A 19,366-nucleotide genomic window follows, 5' to 3' on the forward strand; every position below is an offset into this window, starting at 1 on the left:
TGCATAAGCAAGTAACAGGACTGATTCAATGCACGGAACAAATCAGATCGATTCACCCATCACTTCTGCTGGATTTTATGAAGGATTTTCTGGCACTAAGGCAGAGGGGAAGGGTGTTTGCTGGTGGCTGTCACACACCTCTTGGTGTGACTTTATATGATGCTCAGGCATTGAACAAGTTGTTGTTCTGCTCATGGGAAGAGGCTTAAGAATAGAGCAGTGAGTACAGAGGGAATAACACAACCCCAGAGCTGTCCAGGAAAACTGGGCTGTTTCCCTTGTACCAGAATTCCCAGAACTCCTCAAAGAGAGGTCTGAATCAACACAGAAGAACTATTTGAATGCCACTTTTTGTGAAGTGGTAAATGATGGGCTCAAAATGTTCCAGTGAGCTAGAACTCAGATTTTCAACTGATATTCCAAAGTGTGATGATGGGGCAGATCAAGAAGATAAAGTATATAAGCAGCAAAGATAATACACCACCATCTGCTATAGATATAGGTGTACAAATGCACATATATTGATTCAGCAGGTGATTATTCAAGCACACAGTAATTAATCTTTATTGTGATAGAAGCAACAGAGAGAAAAGACAAAGTCTGAAGCTACTTAAAACTTATTCTATCAAATCCTTTCAGCACACACCAAGCATTGTATGTTCAGTCTGTTGGTTCAAATCCTAATAGTGAATTATGTTTTAGGAGTCCCTTCTCTTTGAAACAGAAGGTAAGTTTTCAAATTCTTGTTACACGTTAATTAAATTTTATATATTTTAATAACCAGCTAGCTATAGGAAAATTACCTTACTAGTTTTTACAATAAATGCAAAGTTCTTTACTTGAGAAACCACCCACATGTAAAAGCCACTAACACAAATGCTGACAATCAGTCTGACATCCAATCTGTTTCCAACCTACAGCCACAGAAATAGAGCACTGTACATTCCATAAAAAGATCACTAACATTTTTCCTAGTTTCAAGTACTTTTAAACTTTTTTTTATTACTCAGAGTCTTTGCCCCTGCTTGGTTCCTCCTTCCTCCAACTCATTACCACCTATAATTAAAAGGTAATCACCTAAAGTTTCTGTACTGGGGTTTTCAAAGAATAAGTAATAAAAAGAATTGTAGGATGTTGTATTTCTCAGATGGGAGAGGAATGAAAAGCAAAAGGAAAGACAAAACATTTAAACAACATAGGTAGAGGTCAGCATGAATAAAAAAGGAAAAAAAAGGATTTTGCCACTTCACAAGATCTCCATTTCCCACAAGTGTTTGCACAGAACATTCAGGCTTGAAAACAGAAGTTTCAGTGTTTATCCCCCTACCCAATCCATACACATGCAGCCTTTTGAATAGGAAAATACACCTTTTATGCATAAAGAACTATTGGCTAACCAGAAAAGACTACTAGTTAGTTACTAGTTTCAGTGTACATTTTCCAGTGGCCCCACTGTCACTGGAGGCCACTGAAATTATTGCAGTCCCTCTTTCTAATGCTTCACAATGGTTAAGCCTACTATTAGGTGTCTGATAACATGAACAGAAATTATTCCTACAACTTAAAAGGAAGCAATCAAACCATATTTGGATGCATATATAGATACATTACTCAGGTATAAAAGAATAGTATCAATAATCACATAAAAGAATTCAGTTTAAATTCTAAACATTACATTTGCTAAATGCTTTGAGCCTGCTCTGTGCAATGGCATTGCAAAGAGAACACAACAAGGATCTGTTTGGTTACTGAGCAAACCTGACTTGGGAAAAGTCAGAGAAATCACTGAAGTTGCACCACTGAAAATACTCAAAAAAAGGAACATTGTAAGAAGTGTGGAAGGTAAAGACTTATTTTCATCATCCTATTATGTGTTCTGCTTTTATTTTTCTCTGTTTTCTTCTGCCTCCTTCCTTGGTCTCCCCCTTTTTCTGTTCCCACCTGCCCAAATGCACCCCCATCCTCATTTCTATCCATACCTGTATGTGCATGGCAATGCCTGTGCTCCCTCTGCACTTGGCACTGACGTGCCTGATGCAAGTCAGCCAAGAGAGGAAAGGGAAGAGAGAGAAACATGCTCTATGCTGACCCCAAAATAATCCTGCTTGCCCAGCTTTTCCTTCCCTTTTGGATGGCAGGCAGAAGGCACAGATGCCAAGCTGCGGAAGTTATTTTCCAGTGATGGCATCTGGCTCTCTGGCACAATCCAGTGACATTTGTGTTGGCTTCCTTGCCATTGCCCCTGGGTTTCTTCATGGGTTAAGTTGATGATAGGATGCTGTCTGATCCTGGATGCCACATTTCTTTGAACTCACCTTTGATTCTACTCAATTTCTGTAAGGATAAAGCTGCTCTTCATCTTCCTGAAACCTTTGTGCTTTAGCTGACATATGTACTGATGTCATTTTGGATAGTCCTGTTGTGCTAATGGATAACTTGGATAGGCCAAATCGCTTCTTTGTATATTTTACACTTAAAAAATTATGTGTGCCAAAACTTATTAACACAAATACTTTATTCAAGGACACTGTTTTCTTTTTTGATCTTAAAACTACAATTCTGAAAGTGCCATTGCTATGAAAAAAAGCAAGCATTTTCAAAATTTTATTATATTTAATTATAACTCCTTGTGTTAAAAAAAAAATCATAATATCCTTCTCTATATATTGCAGGAAATGTTGATGCAACATTTATTGTTTAAAGCAGAAAGCCAATGAACTGCTTCAACACACCACAAAAGGTAACTCCAATGGGCTTATCTCACAACAACACGATTTCTAGTTCAGAAATATCAGTTTATATGACAGTAATTACTAAAACAGATGGGAAAGGAGCCAAAAAGTGGCTTCACATCGACAGTGGGCTGAATGCAACTGGGAGCTGTGGAGCAGAAAGGAGCTGTGCCAGATTGTGTGGCAGCTGAGAGTCCTATTGGTGACCATTTGCTGTGCAATCTCAGACACATGTAAAAAATTATGCATTCCCCACTGATTTCATGCTAAAATGGTAAAGAATAAAAACCTCTGTCTGAACTTGAACACAGTACCTGCTGACAAGTTCTTCCCTTCGAGTACTGGGGATTGTCCTTCTTGCACTCCCGTGTTTCTATCTGCCAGTCACAAATGTGGCTGCACGTTTTAGATCCATACTGTCAGATGTTACATTAGTGGCAGTCAAAACAACAACAGAGGTCTGCAGACAGAATCAATCGATAAATTCAAAATATTCCTAAGGCTTAGCAAAAAAAAACACCTCCCACCAAATATTATTCCTTCTCTTCAGGAAATCTATTTGAAAATACTGGCAAAATATTGGTAAGCAGCTCTTTGCTAAAATAAACAGGGGAAAAAAAAATCTGGACTCAAAAGATAAATGATCTCTAAAATGACTAAAAAAATGTAAAGCAAAACCAGAAGTCTTTAACTGTACCCTGTCCCCATCTGATTTTTGCTTGGTTTTTTTCAGAAAAGTAGTTCACACAAAACTTTCATTTAAATCTTTCAGCTGACTAGTCAACCACTGTACATTTTAGAAGATACATTTTTTTAATTATTATTGGAATTGGCTGTCATTATGCAGAATACTAACAAGCCAGCTGAGCAGATTAAGATCAATATTCATATGAATTGTTCTCTAAGAGCAATTAATAGCTTTCAATTGCTAAGACATGTACAGTCACAAAAAACATTATCTTCAGTCCAATCTGATATCTAATGTTATTTAGATTATGAACAACTTTTAATAAAGAAATCCTTGGATATAAGAGGGTTGGCATTTCCTTCTGAGTCTCTCAACAGGATATTCAGGCAGGCAGCCTTGCAATTAATCTTAGCACTTCATTCATTTTCCAAACATCCTTGCCTATTGACTCCTACAGAAAAGTGCTCATTCACTCACTTGGTTACATTAATTATACATAGGAGATAAAGCCAAGGAAATCTGCAAGACACCAGAGACTCCATTAGTTTTCTGTGTAAATTCCAAATTTGTTCCATGTAAACAGAATGAGGCTCATCATTGACACTGGCAGGTCCCTGTCCAAACAGGCTCCTGATTCCATGGGCAGGTTGGGTTGATATCACATCCCCTCTGCAATTGCTCCAGCAGGTCCTACAGACCCTGCACAAACCCCACCAAGGGATCTCTGAGGGTTTACTTGCCTTTCAGAACTTCAGGGGCAAGAAAGAAGCGTAAAACATCACAAACTTCCATCAGACCTTTCTGTCTTAACAAACTACACTTGTTTACCTCAGATTAAACACACTACAAATGAACAAAGAAGGTATGAAAAGGTCAGTGGGAGGGCAAACAAAAACTACGGGTGGGGTGGGAAAGGACAAGGCAAAGGGAGAAGAGCAAAGTAGTTACAGTGTAAAATAGTTTTTGATTTACCTGGACTTCTTTACATTGACCTCTGACTGCAACTATATTTCCTCTTGCTTTTTTCCTTCACAACACCTAAAAAGTAGCCCAGAGATGAACTAAATAATTATTGTGCACACTTCACTTTTGTCTCAGTTCCAACAAAATTTGATACCTTTCCAGAGTCCAGAGTTTTCTTGAAGAAAGTGATCTTAAATTCTTACAACTTAGCAAGCAGGTGTGATATATTATACACTTTGCCCAAATTAAAAGTCTCTCCTACATGTAGCAATATACTCCCTGCATGAGGTCTAGTATTTATACTGCATAAATTGAAAGCAAGCTGCTTCTTAAAGGTAGGAAAACACAGGTACGAGGGAAAGAGCTGTTGGTGGGAGCACAAAAATCCTACTCTCACTTGACTCACAGCATGCAGACGAATATTCCAATTTTTGTGTGCATATGAACTTGGTACTGTTGCCCAGAATATCAATTTTGTCAATTTAAAAATGTCAAATTAACAATTAATTTGGACATGAATTTGGAGAACAATTTGCATATATATATATATGAATTAAAAAATCCCTTATATCAATCAGAGGCTTGCTAGAAAGGGAAATAGTGAAGATCATGGTTTGCTGCCTTTAGTCAGTTAAAAGAAATTAAAATGAAATATTATTCAAAAACAAGCATTAATCCTCATCTGACAACATAAAGCTCACCAGCACAGTGAATTTTCCATTAGCCTTAAAAGGAAAAAATATTATATATATGCACATATAAAAATATAAATATGTATACATACATAATCCTGTAAATCCACAGTTCAGTCTGGGTAAATTTAGGGGACAAGACAGTGAGATTCTATCTGTATTTTCTCTAATTCTACCAAGTCAGCCAAGAGAAGTACTTAAAAGGAGGTGGTAAATGAACATTTCAAGCAACTGCAAAATAAAAGAGAGCAAAGCCTTTGGAACCTCTGGCTCTGGGAGGAGCTCAGTGCACTCAGTGTAAGAGGGGAGACACCCCTCACACTGGAATATTAAATTCTTACCTGAGGAAAATTCAAATTGAAGTGAAGCAAAGATTGTGTGAGTGTTTACTGATTCTGTGTGTTAAGGAAACAGTTTCTAATAGAGAACATTCCTGCTAAGAACCTGAAAATGAATGTATTCCATAATATAAACTCCACAGTCCCTATATAAACAGAGAAGTTCTGTACTTAAAGCATATTAATGGGACTTTCCATGAGAATATATGGGAGAATGGGCCCTGAAAACCATTTTGTAGCAAAAAGGAGTTAATATCAGTTATTATAAACCATCTGGTTGATAGTTACTGTAGGCCACAGCTCCACACTTGAGAAAATCCTTAAAAATACCACAATTCCTTAATGGAAATACTCAAGTCCTCTTTGGTCTGCCCTCCCCTGTTCTCTTTCTGTGAACTTGGATGAACAGTATAGTACTGATTAAGTTCATTAACTCTTAGAAACTATATTAAGAGGCACCACTTTGTTTAAAAAAAAAAAAAATCTACCCTGCTAATTACAAACTACATGCTTTTTATTAAAAGATGAAAATATACTATTTTACTGAAAGCCCTCGCTATTCTGGTTTTGTCCAAAAGCACCATCACACCATGAAAACCAGGAACAAAGCAATTATTTGCATGTAACCCTCGCAAGAAGGTAATAATCTAAATGGAATATCCACGGTTTAATATACAAAAAGTTATTAAAATATTAAAATGTAATTAAAATGAAAATATTTAAATGTAATCACTGGGCATTTATAAGACAGCCCACAAATGTAATGTATGCAAATGACTGCTTTTTATTTATTTATAAATAAATACATTAGCATACACCAATGTAATCTAAAAAGATATTAAAACAACAGGAAATAATCTCAATAATTTCATCCAGTGACTCAACACAACTTTTAGTTCATAGCACTAATAAAAGGCAGTAGAAATAATCTCTATATTGTTCACCTGTAAACAAATATACTTAACTAAGCTGCATTATGTTTTCATCTATTTGATTAAACACATATTCTTGAATAAAGTGTTGTATGTTTTCATCCACTCAATTAAATACATATTCCATTGATAACTAAATAAAAATATTTATGTACTCCTGTGAACAGTAGGATAAAATGGTTATATTTCATTTTATGTACTTGAAATGGGTTTATGTGACCCCTAAATTTAAGGATCCTAAAATGAGTAATGCTGCAGCACTTCAGAGCACATGCACTGAGGTCACAGAGCCAGTCGTGCTGACCCTGGTGGAATAAAGTCTGTCAACAAACAAGTGTTTTACTGAATCGTATTTCATTTAATAATACCTGTAAATGTGACTCCAGTAAAGCTCCAATATCTCGCACACGACCAGAAATGCAAAGAGACATTTTCAAGAGCCAGGGCAAATGCTGGGGATGACTTTCCCTGGCTTTCACCAGGCACTGCCATTAGAGTGCTTTAGCTTCCATTAAGTTGTCACTTCCCTGTGCTGCCAGCTTTTCAAGGGGGACAATTCGTTCTGACAGAACCATGGCCTGTCACATACACTCACAGTTCAGCAGGAAGAAACAGGAAAACCCCCAGAGCTGATGGATTTATTAGCTACTGGAGCTGGCACTTATATTGCTTATATGTACAAAGCTAGGTAATTAATAAGCTCTAACCTGTCCACCTTAAGTAGCTCATATTTAGTTGCAGAAACTTAATTCGTGGCATACAAATGGAAACCACACAAAGCTGCTCTTTTATTTGATTGTGACGGTTTTGCAACAACATCATCTAGTTCATGCGTATTTTTAATACATAAGAACTGCCATACTGCCTAAGAGAAAAGGCTCATCTCATCCAGAGCCACAGAGGCAAACAGTTATGGAAGGAACATAAGAAATGCTCCACGGAGCACAACCCTTGTCCTCAAAATATGACCCTGCAGCCAGTGAGCCTCCTGAGCTACAGCCTGTCCATGGGTCAGTGTGCACACCAGCCACTTGATCCATCCTGCTGGAGCCCACAGAAATTCTAAGTTCCACAATTATGCTCCACGTGAAAAAAAAAAGTACTTTACTTTGCTAATATTGAACCTGCTGACTGACAATATCACTGAGTCCTTGTGCTGCAAAACATTCCATCTTCTTTGAAGTATTGCTGATTGGATACTCCTCTCTTCTCACTTGTCTGTCACCATTCCAAGCTCAAGAATCTTAACCTATTTAAGCTCTCATCCAGTAGAATATTTTGTATTTCTTGTCACCCTCTGTCTTGGTACCTTCTCTCTTTCTACCTCTTGGACATATGGGTGGCCAGAAATACACTTGCTACACAAAACATGAATGCATGAAGGATCAGCATTAAAAAACTCTGTATCATTTCAGTTTTCTATCACAGAAATGACTCTCATGGGTCTTTATAATGCTCATTGTACTTTAAGCTTTCATGACAACAGCAATGAGTTATTAATTATATTTTATACCTGGTCAGAACCAACGAAGGAACTTTGTACAACCTGAAGACAAATGATTTAACTCAGCCTGCTGGTTTTGGCTGGGAGAGAGTTAATTTTCTTCATAGCAGGTATTGTGGGGCTGTGGTTGGGATTTGTGCTGCAAACACAAATAAGCCCTGATAACCCAGGGATGTTTCCTTCCAGCTGAGCAGGGCTGACACAGAGCCAGGGCCTTTCCTGCTCCTCATCCCAGCCCACCAACGAGGGGGCTGGGGGTTCACAGTGAGCTGGGAGGGGCAGCTGAGCCCAGCTGATCCAAGGGATATTCCAGACTATAAAATGCTCAGCATATAGAGCTGGGCAAGGAGAAGGGAATGCTCAGAGTGATGGTGTTTGTCTTCCCAAGTCCCCAGTCCATGTGATGGACCCTGCTTTCCTGGGATGGCTGAACACCATGGGAAGTGGGGAATGAATTCCTTGTTTGGCTTTGCTTGCAGGCATGGCTTTTGCTTTACCTACTGAATTGTCTTTATCTCAATCCACGAGCTTTGGGGTTTTTTTTCCAATTCTCCTCCCTGCTAGGGTGGGCAGGGGTGGGGGAGACAGTGAGCAGCTCTGTGGTATTTAGTTGCTGGCTGGGGTAACACCACAACACCTACTCAATTAGCATTCTACCTCTTTATGAGTCTGGAAAAATGAAGCATTGAAGACAGTAAACTGTTTTCTGAAATGGAAATCAATTAGAGAAAATACAATTAATATGTAGAATCCTCAAAAAAATAAGCCACAATGCATTTCTGTCTTACAAATCTTAAAGAAGGCTTTTGTCCTTTCTCTCTCTTTCCTACTAAATCCATGCTCACCTACCCTCCTGGAACTCAGTGGTTGTCCTTCTGCTCTATAGATAATCTACAAGTTATTCTACTGGGCTGCAGCAGAAGCCACTTGGGCCACAGAAAGGGTGGCAGAAATGGTGTCAAAAGAGAGGAAATTGGGAAAGCAGAGACACTGTTATGCAGAGCAGAGACAGAGGCAGAGCCAGCTGGCTGAGGAGGAAGGATGACAGCCATCAGATTGACTGAGAACAGCCAGGCACCACCACAGCAGAGACTTGGCCCATCATTAAGGACAGAACAGAGTCCATTAAACATTTTGAAGGACAAAACCTAGGTTAGAGAAAGGTTAGGCCATCTAAAGATATGTAAGAAGAATACACAAGAATGATTTGAGGTATGCACGTGAGAGGCTAAAGAGAAAAAAAAAAAGAGATTCAGAGCTGAAGTAGTAAAAAGATGGAAAAAGGAAAAAAAATAAAATATTGATCATAAGTTTGAAATAAGGCTGACTATGTAATGAGGAAATCAAACATAATAAAAAAATCCTGAAAGAAAACAAAAATTCAGAAATGCACCTTCCTCACTGGCTAAGTGATTAGGTAGTAGAAATTCAGTCTTCCACCAGCTGGAAGGGGAATTATATTTTTTTCATTACCATTCCTATTTTATAAACAAATAAATTTTGAGAGCTCAACACTATTTTTCAGTCTTACAATACTCTCGACATTTATTATGTCTTTTAACCTTCCTTTTGGAAATGGAAGTTAACCAACTACTCACAATATATGTTTCTTAACACATAGTAGAAGAACTTCACCAGAATCAAAATAAATTGTCTCCAGTTGTGTTTGCATGTTAATATTCTTAGTTGCACAGTTATTGGATACTTCTGGATTCACCTTTAACGTTCCCAGTGAAGGGACACATAATTCTCTGCTGTGGTGATAACTCTAACAGCAGACAGGACCATTCAGAAGGTCAATTGTTCAGCAAGTCTGGCATAATCTTTATTGACTTCTAATTATTACTTTTAGCTTTACCATGTTTTGCTTCCTTAATTACAATTTTGACATATTTGAAGATTTATTTAAGATGCTGAGGTGCAGGAGCTCATACATCACCAGTCCTGGTGATTTGCTTGAGTACAACGTGGAATGATAAGCTGTATCTGACCTAACACAATACTTGGGCTAAAATAAAACACTGAAAGTTAATTATTGTCAAAATTCAAATTATTTAGAATGGACAGAAAGTGAAGGAGATGTTTTATTTGCTCTAAAAAAGGCAGATTAAGCTGGCTGCTGCCACTGAACAGTCACAATTACATTTCTCTTATTACACATAGACTCTGACCTAAATGGCCTTCTAACTTCCAGTGCCCATTAAGTCTTTTCACCAAGAAATAGCCATTACAGGTTTGGATTTGTATGCTTTGAGAACTCAGTCTTACTTAAGAGGTTTTTAGGATAATTCTGCTTAATGGTAGAAATTTTTGAAAGTAGTTTTAACCTGAATTACTCTGAATTTTCTACATATAAGTCTCAAGGTAAAGAGAATGCTTCACATAAAACACAGAAAAATTTCACCTGTTTACTTCCCTGTTATTGTTAATATTAGGACTTCTGGGATAACTGGAAAAAATGAAGGTTGAGTGATGTCTCATGTTGCCAGATGGTTGTGCTATTTAGAATCAGCATCAGAGAACAATCAGTCAAGTTTTCATTATGAGTAAACACTAAGGACAGAAATAGCTGAAAAAATGAGTTCTGACAAACTTGTTGGTCGAGTAGGAAACAGTAAGCTGCTTCTTGTTTTCCATGTTTGTTCTAAAGTGCTTGTTATATTCGTTAACATGCCTAATAGCTGCACCGAAAATACAATTTATTTATTAACAAGCAGTATTTCCATTCTTTGACAGGCTCTCCACCCCCCCCAAAGAAAAAAAACCCTCAAAACTTTCAACTAAGCTCATCAATTACTCTTAACATTCTAAATAGTTGGCAATGTTTACACAACATCCTTTCAGAGTTATTCAGCTCGATCTTGCAGCTCATTAAAAGGATCTCTATTTATTTGCTGTGTGTTACAGTTCTTCACTTTGGCACAACACGCAAAAAGGAAGCCAATTTTACTTTTCCCTGTGGTGTTAATTGGTGGAGCATGCTGCCTGCCTCTTCATTAATTATGTCAATGTGTATGAAACTTTCATTTTCATGGCAGTGTATTAACAAAGCCTTGCAATGAGGCTGACAAAAAGCCAGCAAACTGCAGCTTACAAAAAGTGGGTAATGAAGGTTAGCAATGGCCAGAACACAATATTTATTTGAAAAGGCAGCTTTTTTCCTCCTCATGCCTCTCAGACACCATGGAAAGCAAGCACTTACCGGAATGAACAAGATCAACTTTGCTGTGGAGAGTAAATAAATCTCCATATAACACACAGATAATGGGTCTGGAAACACTGTAACTGCACAGAACACAGAGAATGAGAGAAGGACCTTTAGTCCAGCTGAAATGGTTTTGCTCCTAAAACCATTTTCAGATAATTTACTGATTTCATCCCATCAAGTGTATAGAAATCACTCACTGCTTGATAGCTCACTAAACACTGGGGTTTTGTCTAAAAACAAAACTGCCACTAACACAGCAAAACCAGGCACTGTCCAGAGGAAATTCTTCTGGATGCCTTTAGCCTGTTTGTGTTCACTAACTGAAAAGGTTGGTAAAAGACTGACACTGAGCTTTTCTCCCCCTTTTCTTTTTCCCCCCTCAAAAAAACCAAAACCAAACAAAAAAAAAAACCAAACCAACCAACCAAAAAAAAAAAACCACAAAAAACCCCAACAAAACCCAAAAATTCCATCAGATCTCAGTGACTTCAGACAGAACACACTGAATTTCATTACATCCTGCATGGAGACCAAGACTAAAGCAACACATAAGGTATATGGTAACCCACTTCAGTCCTTTCTGGAAATTCTAAGCATTAAAATACAGCAATACTCTATTTTAAAATATGTAAAGCATTACAAACTATAAATGAAATATATCAAGAAGTTACCAGCTTGCATTCATGGAATTCCAGCTTACAGCCCTGGAAATCACAACTAGAGAAGCTTTCACGTTGCCACTGAGGTTGTAAATGCTGCAGAAAAAAAGTGCTTGTTTCTCATCCCATATTTCTTCTGACTGGTAAAAAGATTCACAGTGCTAATGTCTCCATTTGAAGGATTATAGACACCTAAAATAAACCCTAACAAAACAAACAAAACAAACCACAAAACCCTCACAAACAACTGAATGTACATTCCAATCTATGATCTAAGCCCTTTCATTCCATACTTCTCTCCCTATAAGGTATTTGGGATATCCTTAGAATAATTCTTTGCAACGAGTCCAAGTAATAAAAAGAGGAAAAAGCATTGAAAAAAAATGTCTCCCACAGTAGGCTTAAACCCTAAAACAACAAACAAAGAAGAAATTTATTTGTACATTGAAAGAATCATCCTTCAAATGATTCTGGCCAGGCCAATAACAAGGATGGGACGAGAGGAACATTCACTCTGGGGAAGCACAGACCTTATGGTGAGTTCCCAAAACTAAAATATGTCTATTCCCTGGCAAATGCTTTTGCTGCCAATGAAGTGAAGACAAATCCTCCAGTGAGAGAGGGGCAGCAGAACTGCAGGTGCCCAATTTTTTTATTTCTCCTTTTGTCTTCTACTTTACCAATATCTATTATATCAGTTTGTTATTTCTCTCAGGCTAGAAGTGTTCCAGGACACAGCCTGCACCTTCCTGTGTATCTACATGGTCCCACACTTGGACTTCCCAAACCACTACATGTTCATGCTATTAATAAAGAAATTTCTTTATGTACCTCCTCCTGTACTCAAATCTCCTCAGAAATACTATGAAACAAGAAACAAACCCTCTGTTTGCTTGTATGTAGGAAATAGTGGAGCCTCTCGGAACAAAGAGATTAAATCTTTTTGTACTTACGCTTTTTTACTCTACATTTTCTCGTCCTTTACATATTTAACGTCTCCATTTTTCCTTTTTGTAACAGCAGTCCCCAAGCATCACAAACTCCCTGCTCTCATTGTCTTTTCCTCACTCAGTTTCTCTTAATCTTTGACACCCCTTTCATCAAGCTTTGACTTCTTTCATACCCATTAACTCTCTTAAACCTATTCCTGACTTCAGTTCTTCCTCCTCCCTCAGTTCAGTCTTCTCAGGATCCTCCTCCTGTTTTCACTTGGACTCAAGGCATCATTACTAAACTCCTGCTCAGTGCTACAGATGCTTCAGTGCTGGGCAGGTCTGTGGTCTCCTGTTCCCAAAATCCTCATTTCCAGGCCTTTCTTCTTCCCCTCCTGTCTAGTTGTTAAGTTTCCCTTCTTTGTAAAGAACTTTACTTTGTAAAGTAACTTATAAACACCATGTTTCTTTGCTCTTATTGCCATAAAACCTACACTGAAATTCTATGTTTTACTCAACTCTCATAATTTCTTGCTTCTGGTCACTTAGGAAAAGCCATGACAAGGGTACATCACAAAACATTTTCTACACTGTTACTCCTTATCTTCAACAGGAAGGGGTTTTGCAAAGACACACACAAATTAACCTTGCACTCCAAGAACACAATTGAACAGCCATTATATTCTATAACCGAAACAAGACTAAAAGAAACTCTCAGGAAAATTGTGCACCCTACCTGCATTTCTTCTGTGGCAGCAACTGCTTCAAAATCATTTCAGGAATGAGATTTGAAAATAGATCTTAAAACGTGGCACTTTCTCCTATTTCTCCCTAGAAGCAGCTGATATAGAGTGTATCATACAGTGTAAGCTATTCCTCTTGAATTTCCTGTACAGTTCTCATTTGATATTTTTGTATAAAATACTGAATTAAAACACTGGTTTTTACAACTTCTTGGATAATTGCCTATGTTGATATCAATTAGAAGCTGTAAAAATTACGTGAAAGTTTAAGAAGAATTACATACCTAATGGAAAGCATGTGTGAGGAAGAGTAGGGGAACTCTTTAAAAAATAGATTTATGGTCATTTTAGCCAGAATTCATCAAAACTGAAAGCTTATATACCAAAGGTGGCTGATGGATATTCTTTTCTCTTCCATATGGATATTTTTTTCTCTGTCACACAGATAAAATGTTCTTTGTCAGCAGCTACACTTCCCTGTCAGATTTTATACTTCAGTGAAGGATGTTTTATGTTCAGCAGCTGGCACATAAGTATTCTCATGCAGTTACTGAAGTTCTCAGTTCTACAGGGTTAGGCTTTGTTTCCTTATATTCCATCCCAACTTAAACCAAACAAAAAACATCCTAAAAATATGTAACTCAATGCAGTTTGCCTATTCCCATCAGCATTCCCATACCATCAGCACTGGGAATGACATATAGTTGCACACCCACAGCTGTGTTCTCCAGAGCTGGTGAGACAAAACCAACCCTTTGATCTCACATAAAACGAAAAATATATTTCTGAATCAAGTCTTGCTCAAAATAGAGCATATGGTTGGAGAAAACAAAACTCCAAAATTCTCAGAAATGCAGAATTAAGTCTCTAGAAATTTGCACCGATATTTCATTTCTTAGGCATTTGCAGTGCCAAAATATGGCAACCTCAGTTTGTCTGGTGTTGGTGTCTGGGTATTATTGGCTGTTCTTCCACTTTTTCTGGTTCAAGTGAAGAAACCTCTGTTGTCTTCCTTGGTAAATGTGTACCAATTGGGAACAATCACTACTTATCAACTCTGGTCAAGTCAGTGTAATAGTTTTCTTTAAATCATAAGATGCCTCTACATCTTTCACTGTTAAATGCCTTCCCTGTGCATGCCTTTTTTGCAATAGCATATCTTTAATATATTCAATTTCCCATTTACTAGAAGCTAAAATCACTGTACTGCACATTACCTACACAGTCATGATGCATTTATATTTTCACAGCCAAATATTTTTAAGTGTAAACCTTTTAATTTGCTCTACATTGCATCCTGTTCAGTCTCCAACTCATCAAGGTAATTTTTAATTCTAAAGGTATGCTTGCAGGTCCTTTCAGATTGACATTCTCAGGGAATTTCTAAAATATGTTTAGTACTCCATCATTCACGTCAATAATGAAAACACTTAGTAGTAGACCTAAAGCAGCATTTTCTAAAATTATTCCATAAACATTAATCTACTTTGACAGAAAGTCATTTACATCTATTCTTGGAGTATGGCATTTTGTTGGGTTTGTTTTGTTGCTGGTTTGTTTGGGTTTTTTGTTGTTGGGGTTTTTACTTGTTTGCTTTTTGTTTGGGGTTTGAGGTTTTGTTTTTTTTTTTTTGAAGGAGGAGTGTGCTACTTTTTTTTCAAAGTTGTTTCACATTCATATACAATAGATTTATTTAAGCTATCTTTTGAAGAAGAAACATCCAGTTGCTCACTGGACCTTCAAATGCAGAATCTCGCTCCTGAAATACCTCTACACTGACTTTGAAAGGCAGAACTGACCCCACTGTGCCAAATCCCAAACCAGATCCAAAGTGCAAAGCAGATTATCACAGTGCTGTATCTGATCTACTAAATCCTCCTGCCAGAATGGAGAGAAGGAACTGCAAAAACCAGTTATATACACATCTTTCACATTATTCTTTCAAATAAGACTTGGTGGGAGGGACACACACTGTCCCATTAAGCTCCTTTTTACCCCGAAATAGTTGCTTAATGCTTTTCTCAGTGAAGACAGAAATCAAAACTTCATTAGCCCTTCTTAGCAATAAACAACATGTATGTCTTGCCAAAGACATACCATGGCATAGATTTAAAAAACAAAATATCCACTGAAATGCATATCCTAAGTCAAAAAGGAAGGGGGAAGCCCAACTCTCACCAAGTCAGATGAAGTAAAGGCCTGTGATTTCACAGAATGGCATCTGCACCTCCAAAGAACTGAAGTAGTTTAACGGGAGATGAATCCAAATTTGACCAGTTTTATGAAGAAAGATTGAACTTCTAAAGGACTCCAAGTGAATGTACAGGGGAGCTGCTGTGCTGCCCCAGAGCACACGAGCACTGAGATGAACAACATAAGACACAAGGAAGGCAAGACAAGATGCAACAAGGAAGTTTTTACACCCAGCTGAACATGAGGAGGCTCCTGGGCCACCACAGAGGTTGGCTGGCCAGGGTGAGGGTGAACTTTCACAGAGGACAGAGCATAGTTACATCAGATAAAAATAAAATTTCAGGATATTTTTTGCTCGAAGGAACAGTTTTCATACATAGTATTTGTAGATTAATGTTGCTGATACTTTGTCTTTTTGTTCCCAAGAGAGACCCTCAATTGTCACAGTAAATAAAAAACCCCAAAAAACGCATCTTGCTTACATCTTGAAATGTTAAGTACAGTGCTAAATCAAGAGTTGTACTCCTTGTAGGTTTTTAAGACATTAAAAAGTAACACGTCTAAAAAGCAGTTGCACATACCTTGTTGATATATTTTCACATATTGAAATGTAATGCTCTATTACTATTCTGTTCCTTGCATTCTAAGTTCACCCAACATTTCTTGGTCACTCTAGGAGATGATACAGTTAAAAATACAGTGTTCTCTCCATTTTTGGCAAAATTCCAATCCATAATGAGTCCATGGCTCACTGACACAATGAAAATTGTTTTTAAAAACTCAGGGTGCTTTTCCATAAATGACATTTTATTAAAACGCAGAAAGAGAAATAAATCTTAAATCTGAAAGCTTCATTGAAAAGATTAACTCTTATTGCTCAGTAGAAGTATGCACTGCAGTGTCCTTTTGAAATAAAGTTTATGTGAGAAAAATGCAAATTACAGTCACTCAGGTTGGAAAGGCAGACATTGCTGCTAAACTCCAAATTCATATTGCTAATGGCAAACAAAAAGGAAAAAATAGAAATTAATTATCATAAACAAATCACAGCTTAAGACAAACTATATTTCCCTATGTGCATCAGAAGTGTTGCCATTCTCTTTTTCTTATGCCATACATTTGTTTCCTGAGGATCCTCTGTCTAACTCCAGGAAGGGTGATGTTGAAAGGTGTAGTTTAAAGCAGGTTTCTCTCATTTCTGAGTGTCTTGCAACTCTTAAATCTGTTAGGTGGCCACAAGGCAACTCCTCAGGGATTAACCTTGTGCAGAGAAATAGTAGAGACAAAACAAATCAGCAAAGTAACTACGAGAAAAACAGTGGAATGACCATGAGAAAGCAACACTGCACAGAGTTAAACTGTACTTGGAGGGTCTGTAGAAGACTGAGCTAAGCATGGCAAGACTAGAGAACAGTTTCATCATTCTTTTGTTTAATAGATAGATGGGCAAAAGGAAAAGGTAATGAAGGAACTAAAAAAAATTATATTTTAAGTCTCTTGCTGATTAGTAGAAAATGTCATTAAGATTGATGGGGTCATCTAAGACACTGTTATCAGCTGAGCTAAAGCACACACGCATCTGCATGGTATTTCCATAAAGCCTCTGAAATCACAGGGATGAAGGATGAGATTATGTGGAGTCACAAAGGGCTAAATTGGCTCCAAAAGGCCATCAAACCATGTGCAGTATCAATGAAGCAGAGCAACAGCAAGAAGAAATGAATTAGTATTACCCGTCAAGATGATTTCTCCAAACACTCTAAACTGAATTTCCGTTCCTTCCCGATAAGTGTATTATTAAAGTTTATAAATCCTGACTTGCAAAAACTGTTCTGCTTTTCACTTAATGTATTCAGCTGTATTGAAGTGCACTATTGAGAGTTTTCTGAGACGTTTCCTTTCTGCCAGGAGCCTTCGAATTCAGTTATTGAAAAGCATATGGGAAATGTAGTGGGCATGTGTTTGTCACTCTCAGCAAATCCTTGCTCTGTGGCAGACATGATTTGGAGATCACCTTTGAAAGCTTATCTAAGTGAGGGATAAGGCAGCATTCACATTGCTTCATCTCCAGTGCAACACCGGCAGTAACAAAGGACAGCAGCACGTGATTGACAGAGAGATGTTCCATTCCCAGCCTTTTAGTCAAGTCGTTTCTACCACTGCCCCCTCCCACATAAGCTCTGGTAAACACATTTATTTGCAGTCACTCAAAACAACGAAGTCCCAGGGTAAAGATGTTTAAATTCAGCTTCAAATACAAGCAAATACTAAAATCCTTACTTCACTAAATGAATAGAAAAGCTGAAGCACATGGCAACCTATCTGCCACATGGTAATTTTGAAAGGATAAAGTGAAACAACTTGTACAATTACTATTTAAAGCATTATTAGCAAGTTTATTTTTAGCAAGTTGGACTTTTCAGGATGGATGAACTCTTTTCCAGGAATATAATTCTGTTAGCACAGAACTGTAAATACACAGCATGGTGTATTATCTTGAAGGGAGGACAAATTAATATTTACTACAACCTACTAAATATTTTATTGAGTACAAAAGGTCCACTGACTTAAAACACTCCATTACAATCTCAGAAGAATCTCCACTTAACAGAAAATGTTCTGATGTCAAGCCACAGCCACCACCAGTTAAAATGTTACCATGACAACCAGCAGCAGCTTGGGGTGGTGCAATGAATAACTGGGATCCAGTGCTGAGCTCTCTGCTCATCTACTGCAAAGAATTACTGTTCACAAACACAAATCCTGGAAGCTGGAGCATATTTCCAAGCAAGCCCCTCAAACTGGAGCCTGAGAAATCTCAGAAAGGACTGTGCACTGAGCTGCTGCTTCAAGCAGTGCTCGGGCTGTGCAGGCACACATGACTCTTTACTAGCCAGCAACCGGACCTGGGTTTTTGGAATTCTTACAGGAAGTTCACTGTCTAACCTCTAACTAGTTCTAATCAGCATAATAATTACTGGATATGCATATTTAATTAGCTCGGTTTCAGATGTGCTCTTTTTGGCTTCCAAGTGTGAAATCTCACCTCGGATGCTGCTCTCAGATCACAGGAGGCATCTTGGCTCTCATGGTTCATGTCCTTGTTGGTCTCCAAGCATAAGTGAATATACCCATGACTAACACAATAATCTGTACTAGAGAAACTTGCTGGAGACTGTTTGGACTACGAAAAATAATGTTCAGCTTAAAATGGAGTCCCTCAGGGCAAAAATAACAAAAAGAGTTCCAGTTTTAAGAATTATACTTTGCCCTTCACATTGAATGAGACACTGAATAAGAACATGTAAATGGTACAATTAGCTAAAATCATTATCACTTCTGTTTACTGTGTTACAAACCCAAAAGCACACCTTTTGGAAAATCACAGTGATACAAATTGTCAGTCTCAGTTGAGAAGCACTTCATTGTCCAGAAAGATTCTGGTTTTTCTTTTCCTGTTACAACATAACAATTTTTGTGCATTTTCTGTATATTTTTGTACAAAACTTGCTTTGTAGACTTCTAATATATCATTTCAAGGGGAGGCTTGAGCAGTTTCTTATAAAAAATAACTGTTTTATAAGGATTGCCTTCCAAATAATTTATGGGATGTTATCCTAATGGTTACAGTTTTTAAGAAGGTGAGCAAGTGAGGTGAAAATCTTTCAACTTTTATGCAAGTGTTGAAGGCAGCAGCAACTTCCATATTGAAACAGCATCCCTTCTATACTGTGCACATTTTTTGCCTATTCTCAAGACATGTCTCATTATTTTTAACAAAT

The 19,366-nt window shown here is 37.6% G+C and overlaps 1 protein-coding gene across 23 annotated transcripts in view; it reads right to left on the minus strand.

Moving 5' to 3' along the window:
- The window catches only part of RBFOX1 (RNA binding fox-1 homolog 1), a 1,129,454-nt gene that overhangs the window by 283,639 nt on the left and 826,449 nt on the right, over window positions 1–19,366 (minus strand). The window contains exon 1 of one of the 23 annotated variants that reach the window (XM_027684205.1): window positions 3,047–3,199. The exons of the other annotated variants lie outside the window; for them this stretch is intronic. The gene's annotated coding sequence lies outside the window, so the exon portion shown is untranslated. Of the gene's footprint in view, window positions 1–3,046; window positions 3,200–19,366 lie in introns of those variants that run through there. 23 annotated transcript variants of the gene reach the window in all.

Source organism: Neopelma chrysocephalum, unplaced genomic scaffold, assembly GCF_003984885.1.
Source record: "Neopelma chrysocephalum unplaced genomic scaffold, ASM398488v2 Primary Assembly neopelma1_65b, whole genome shotgun sequence".
NCBI lineage: Eukaryota > Metazoa > Chordata > Aves > Passeriformes > Pipridae > Neopelma > Neopelma chrysocephalum.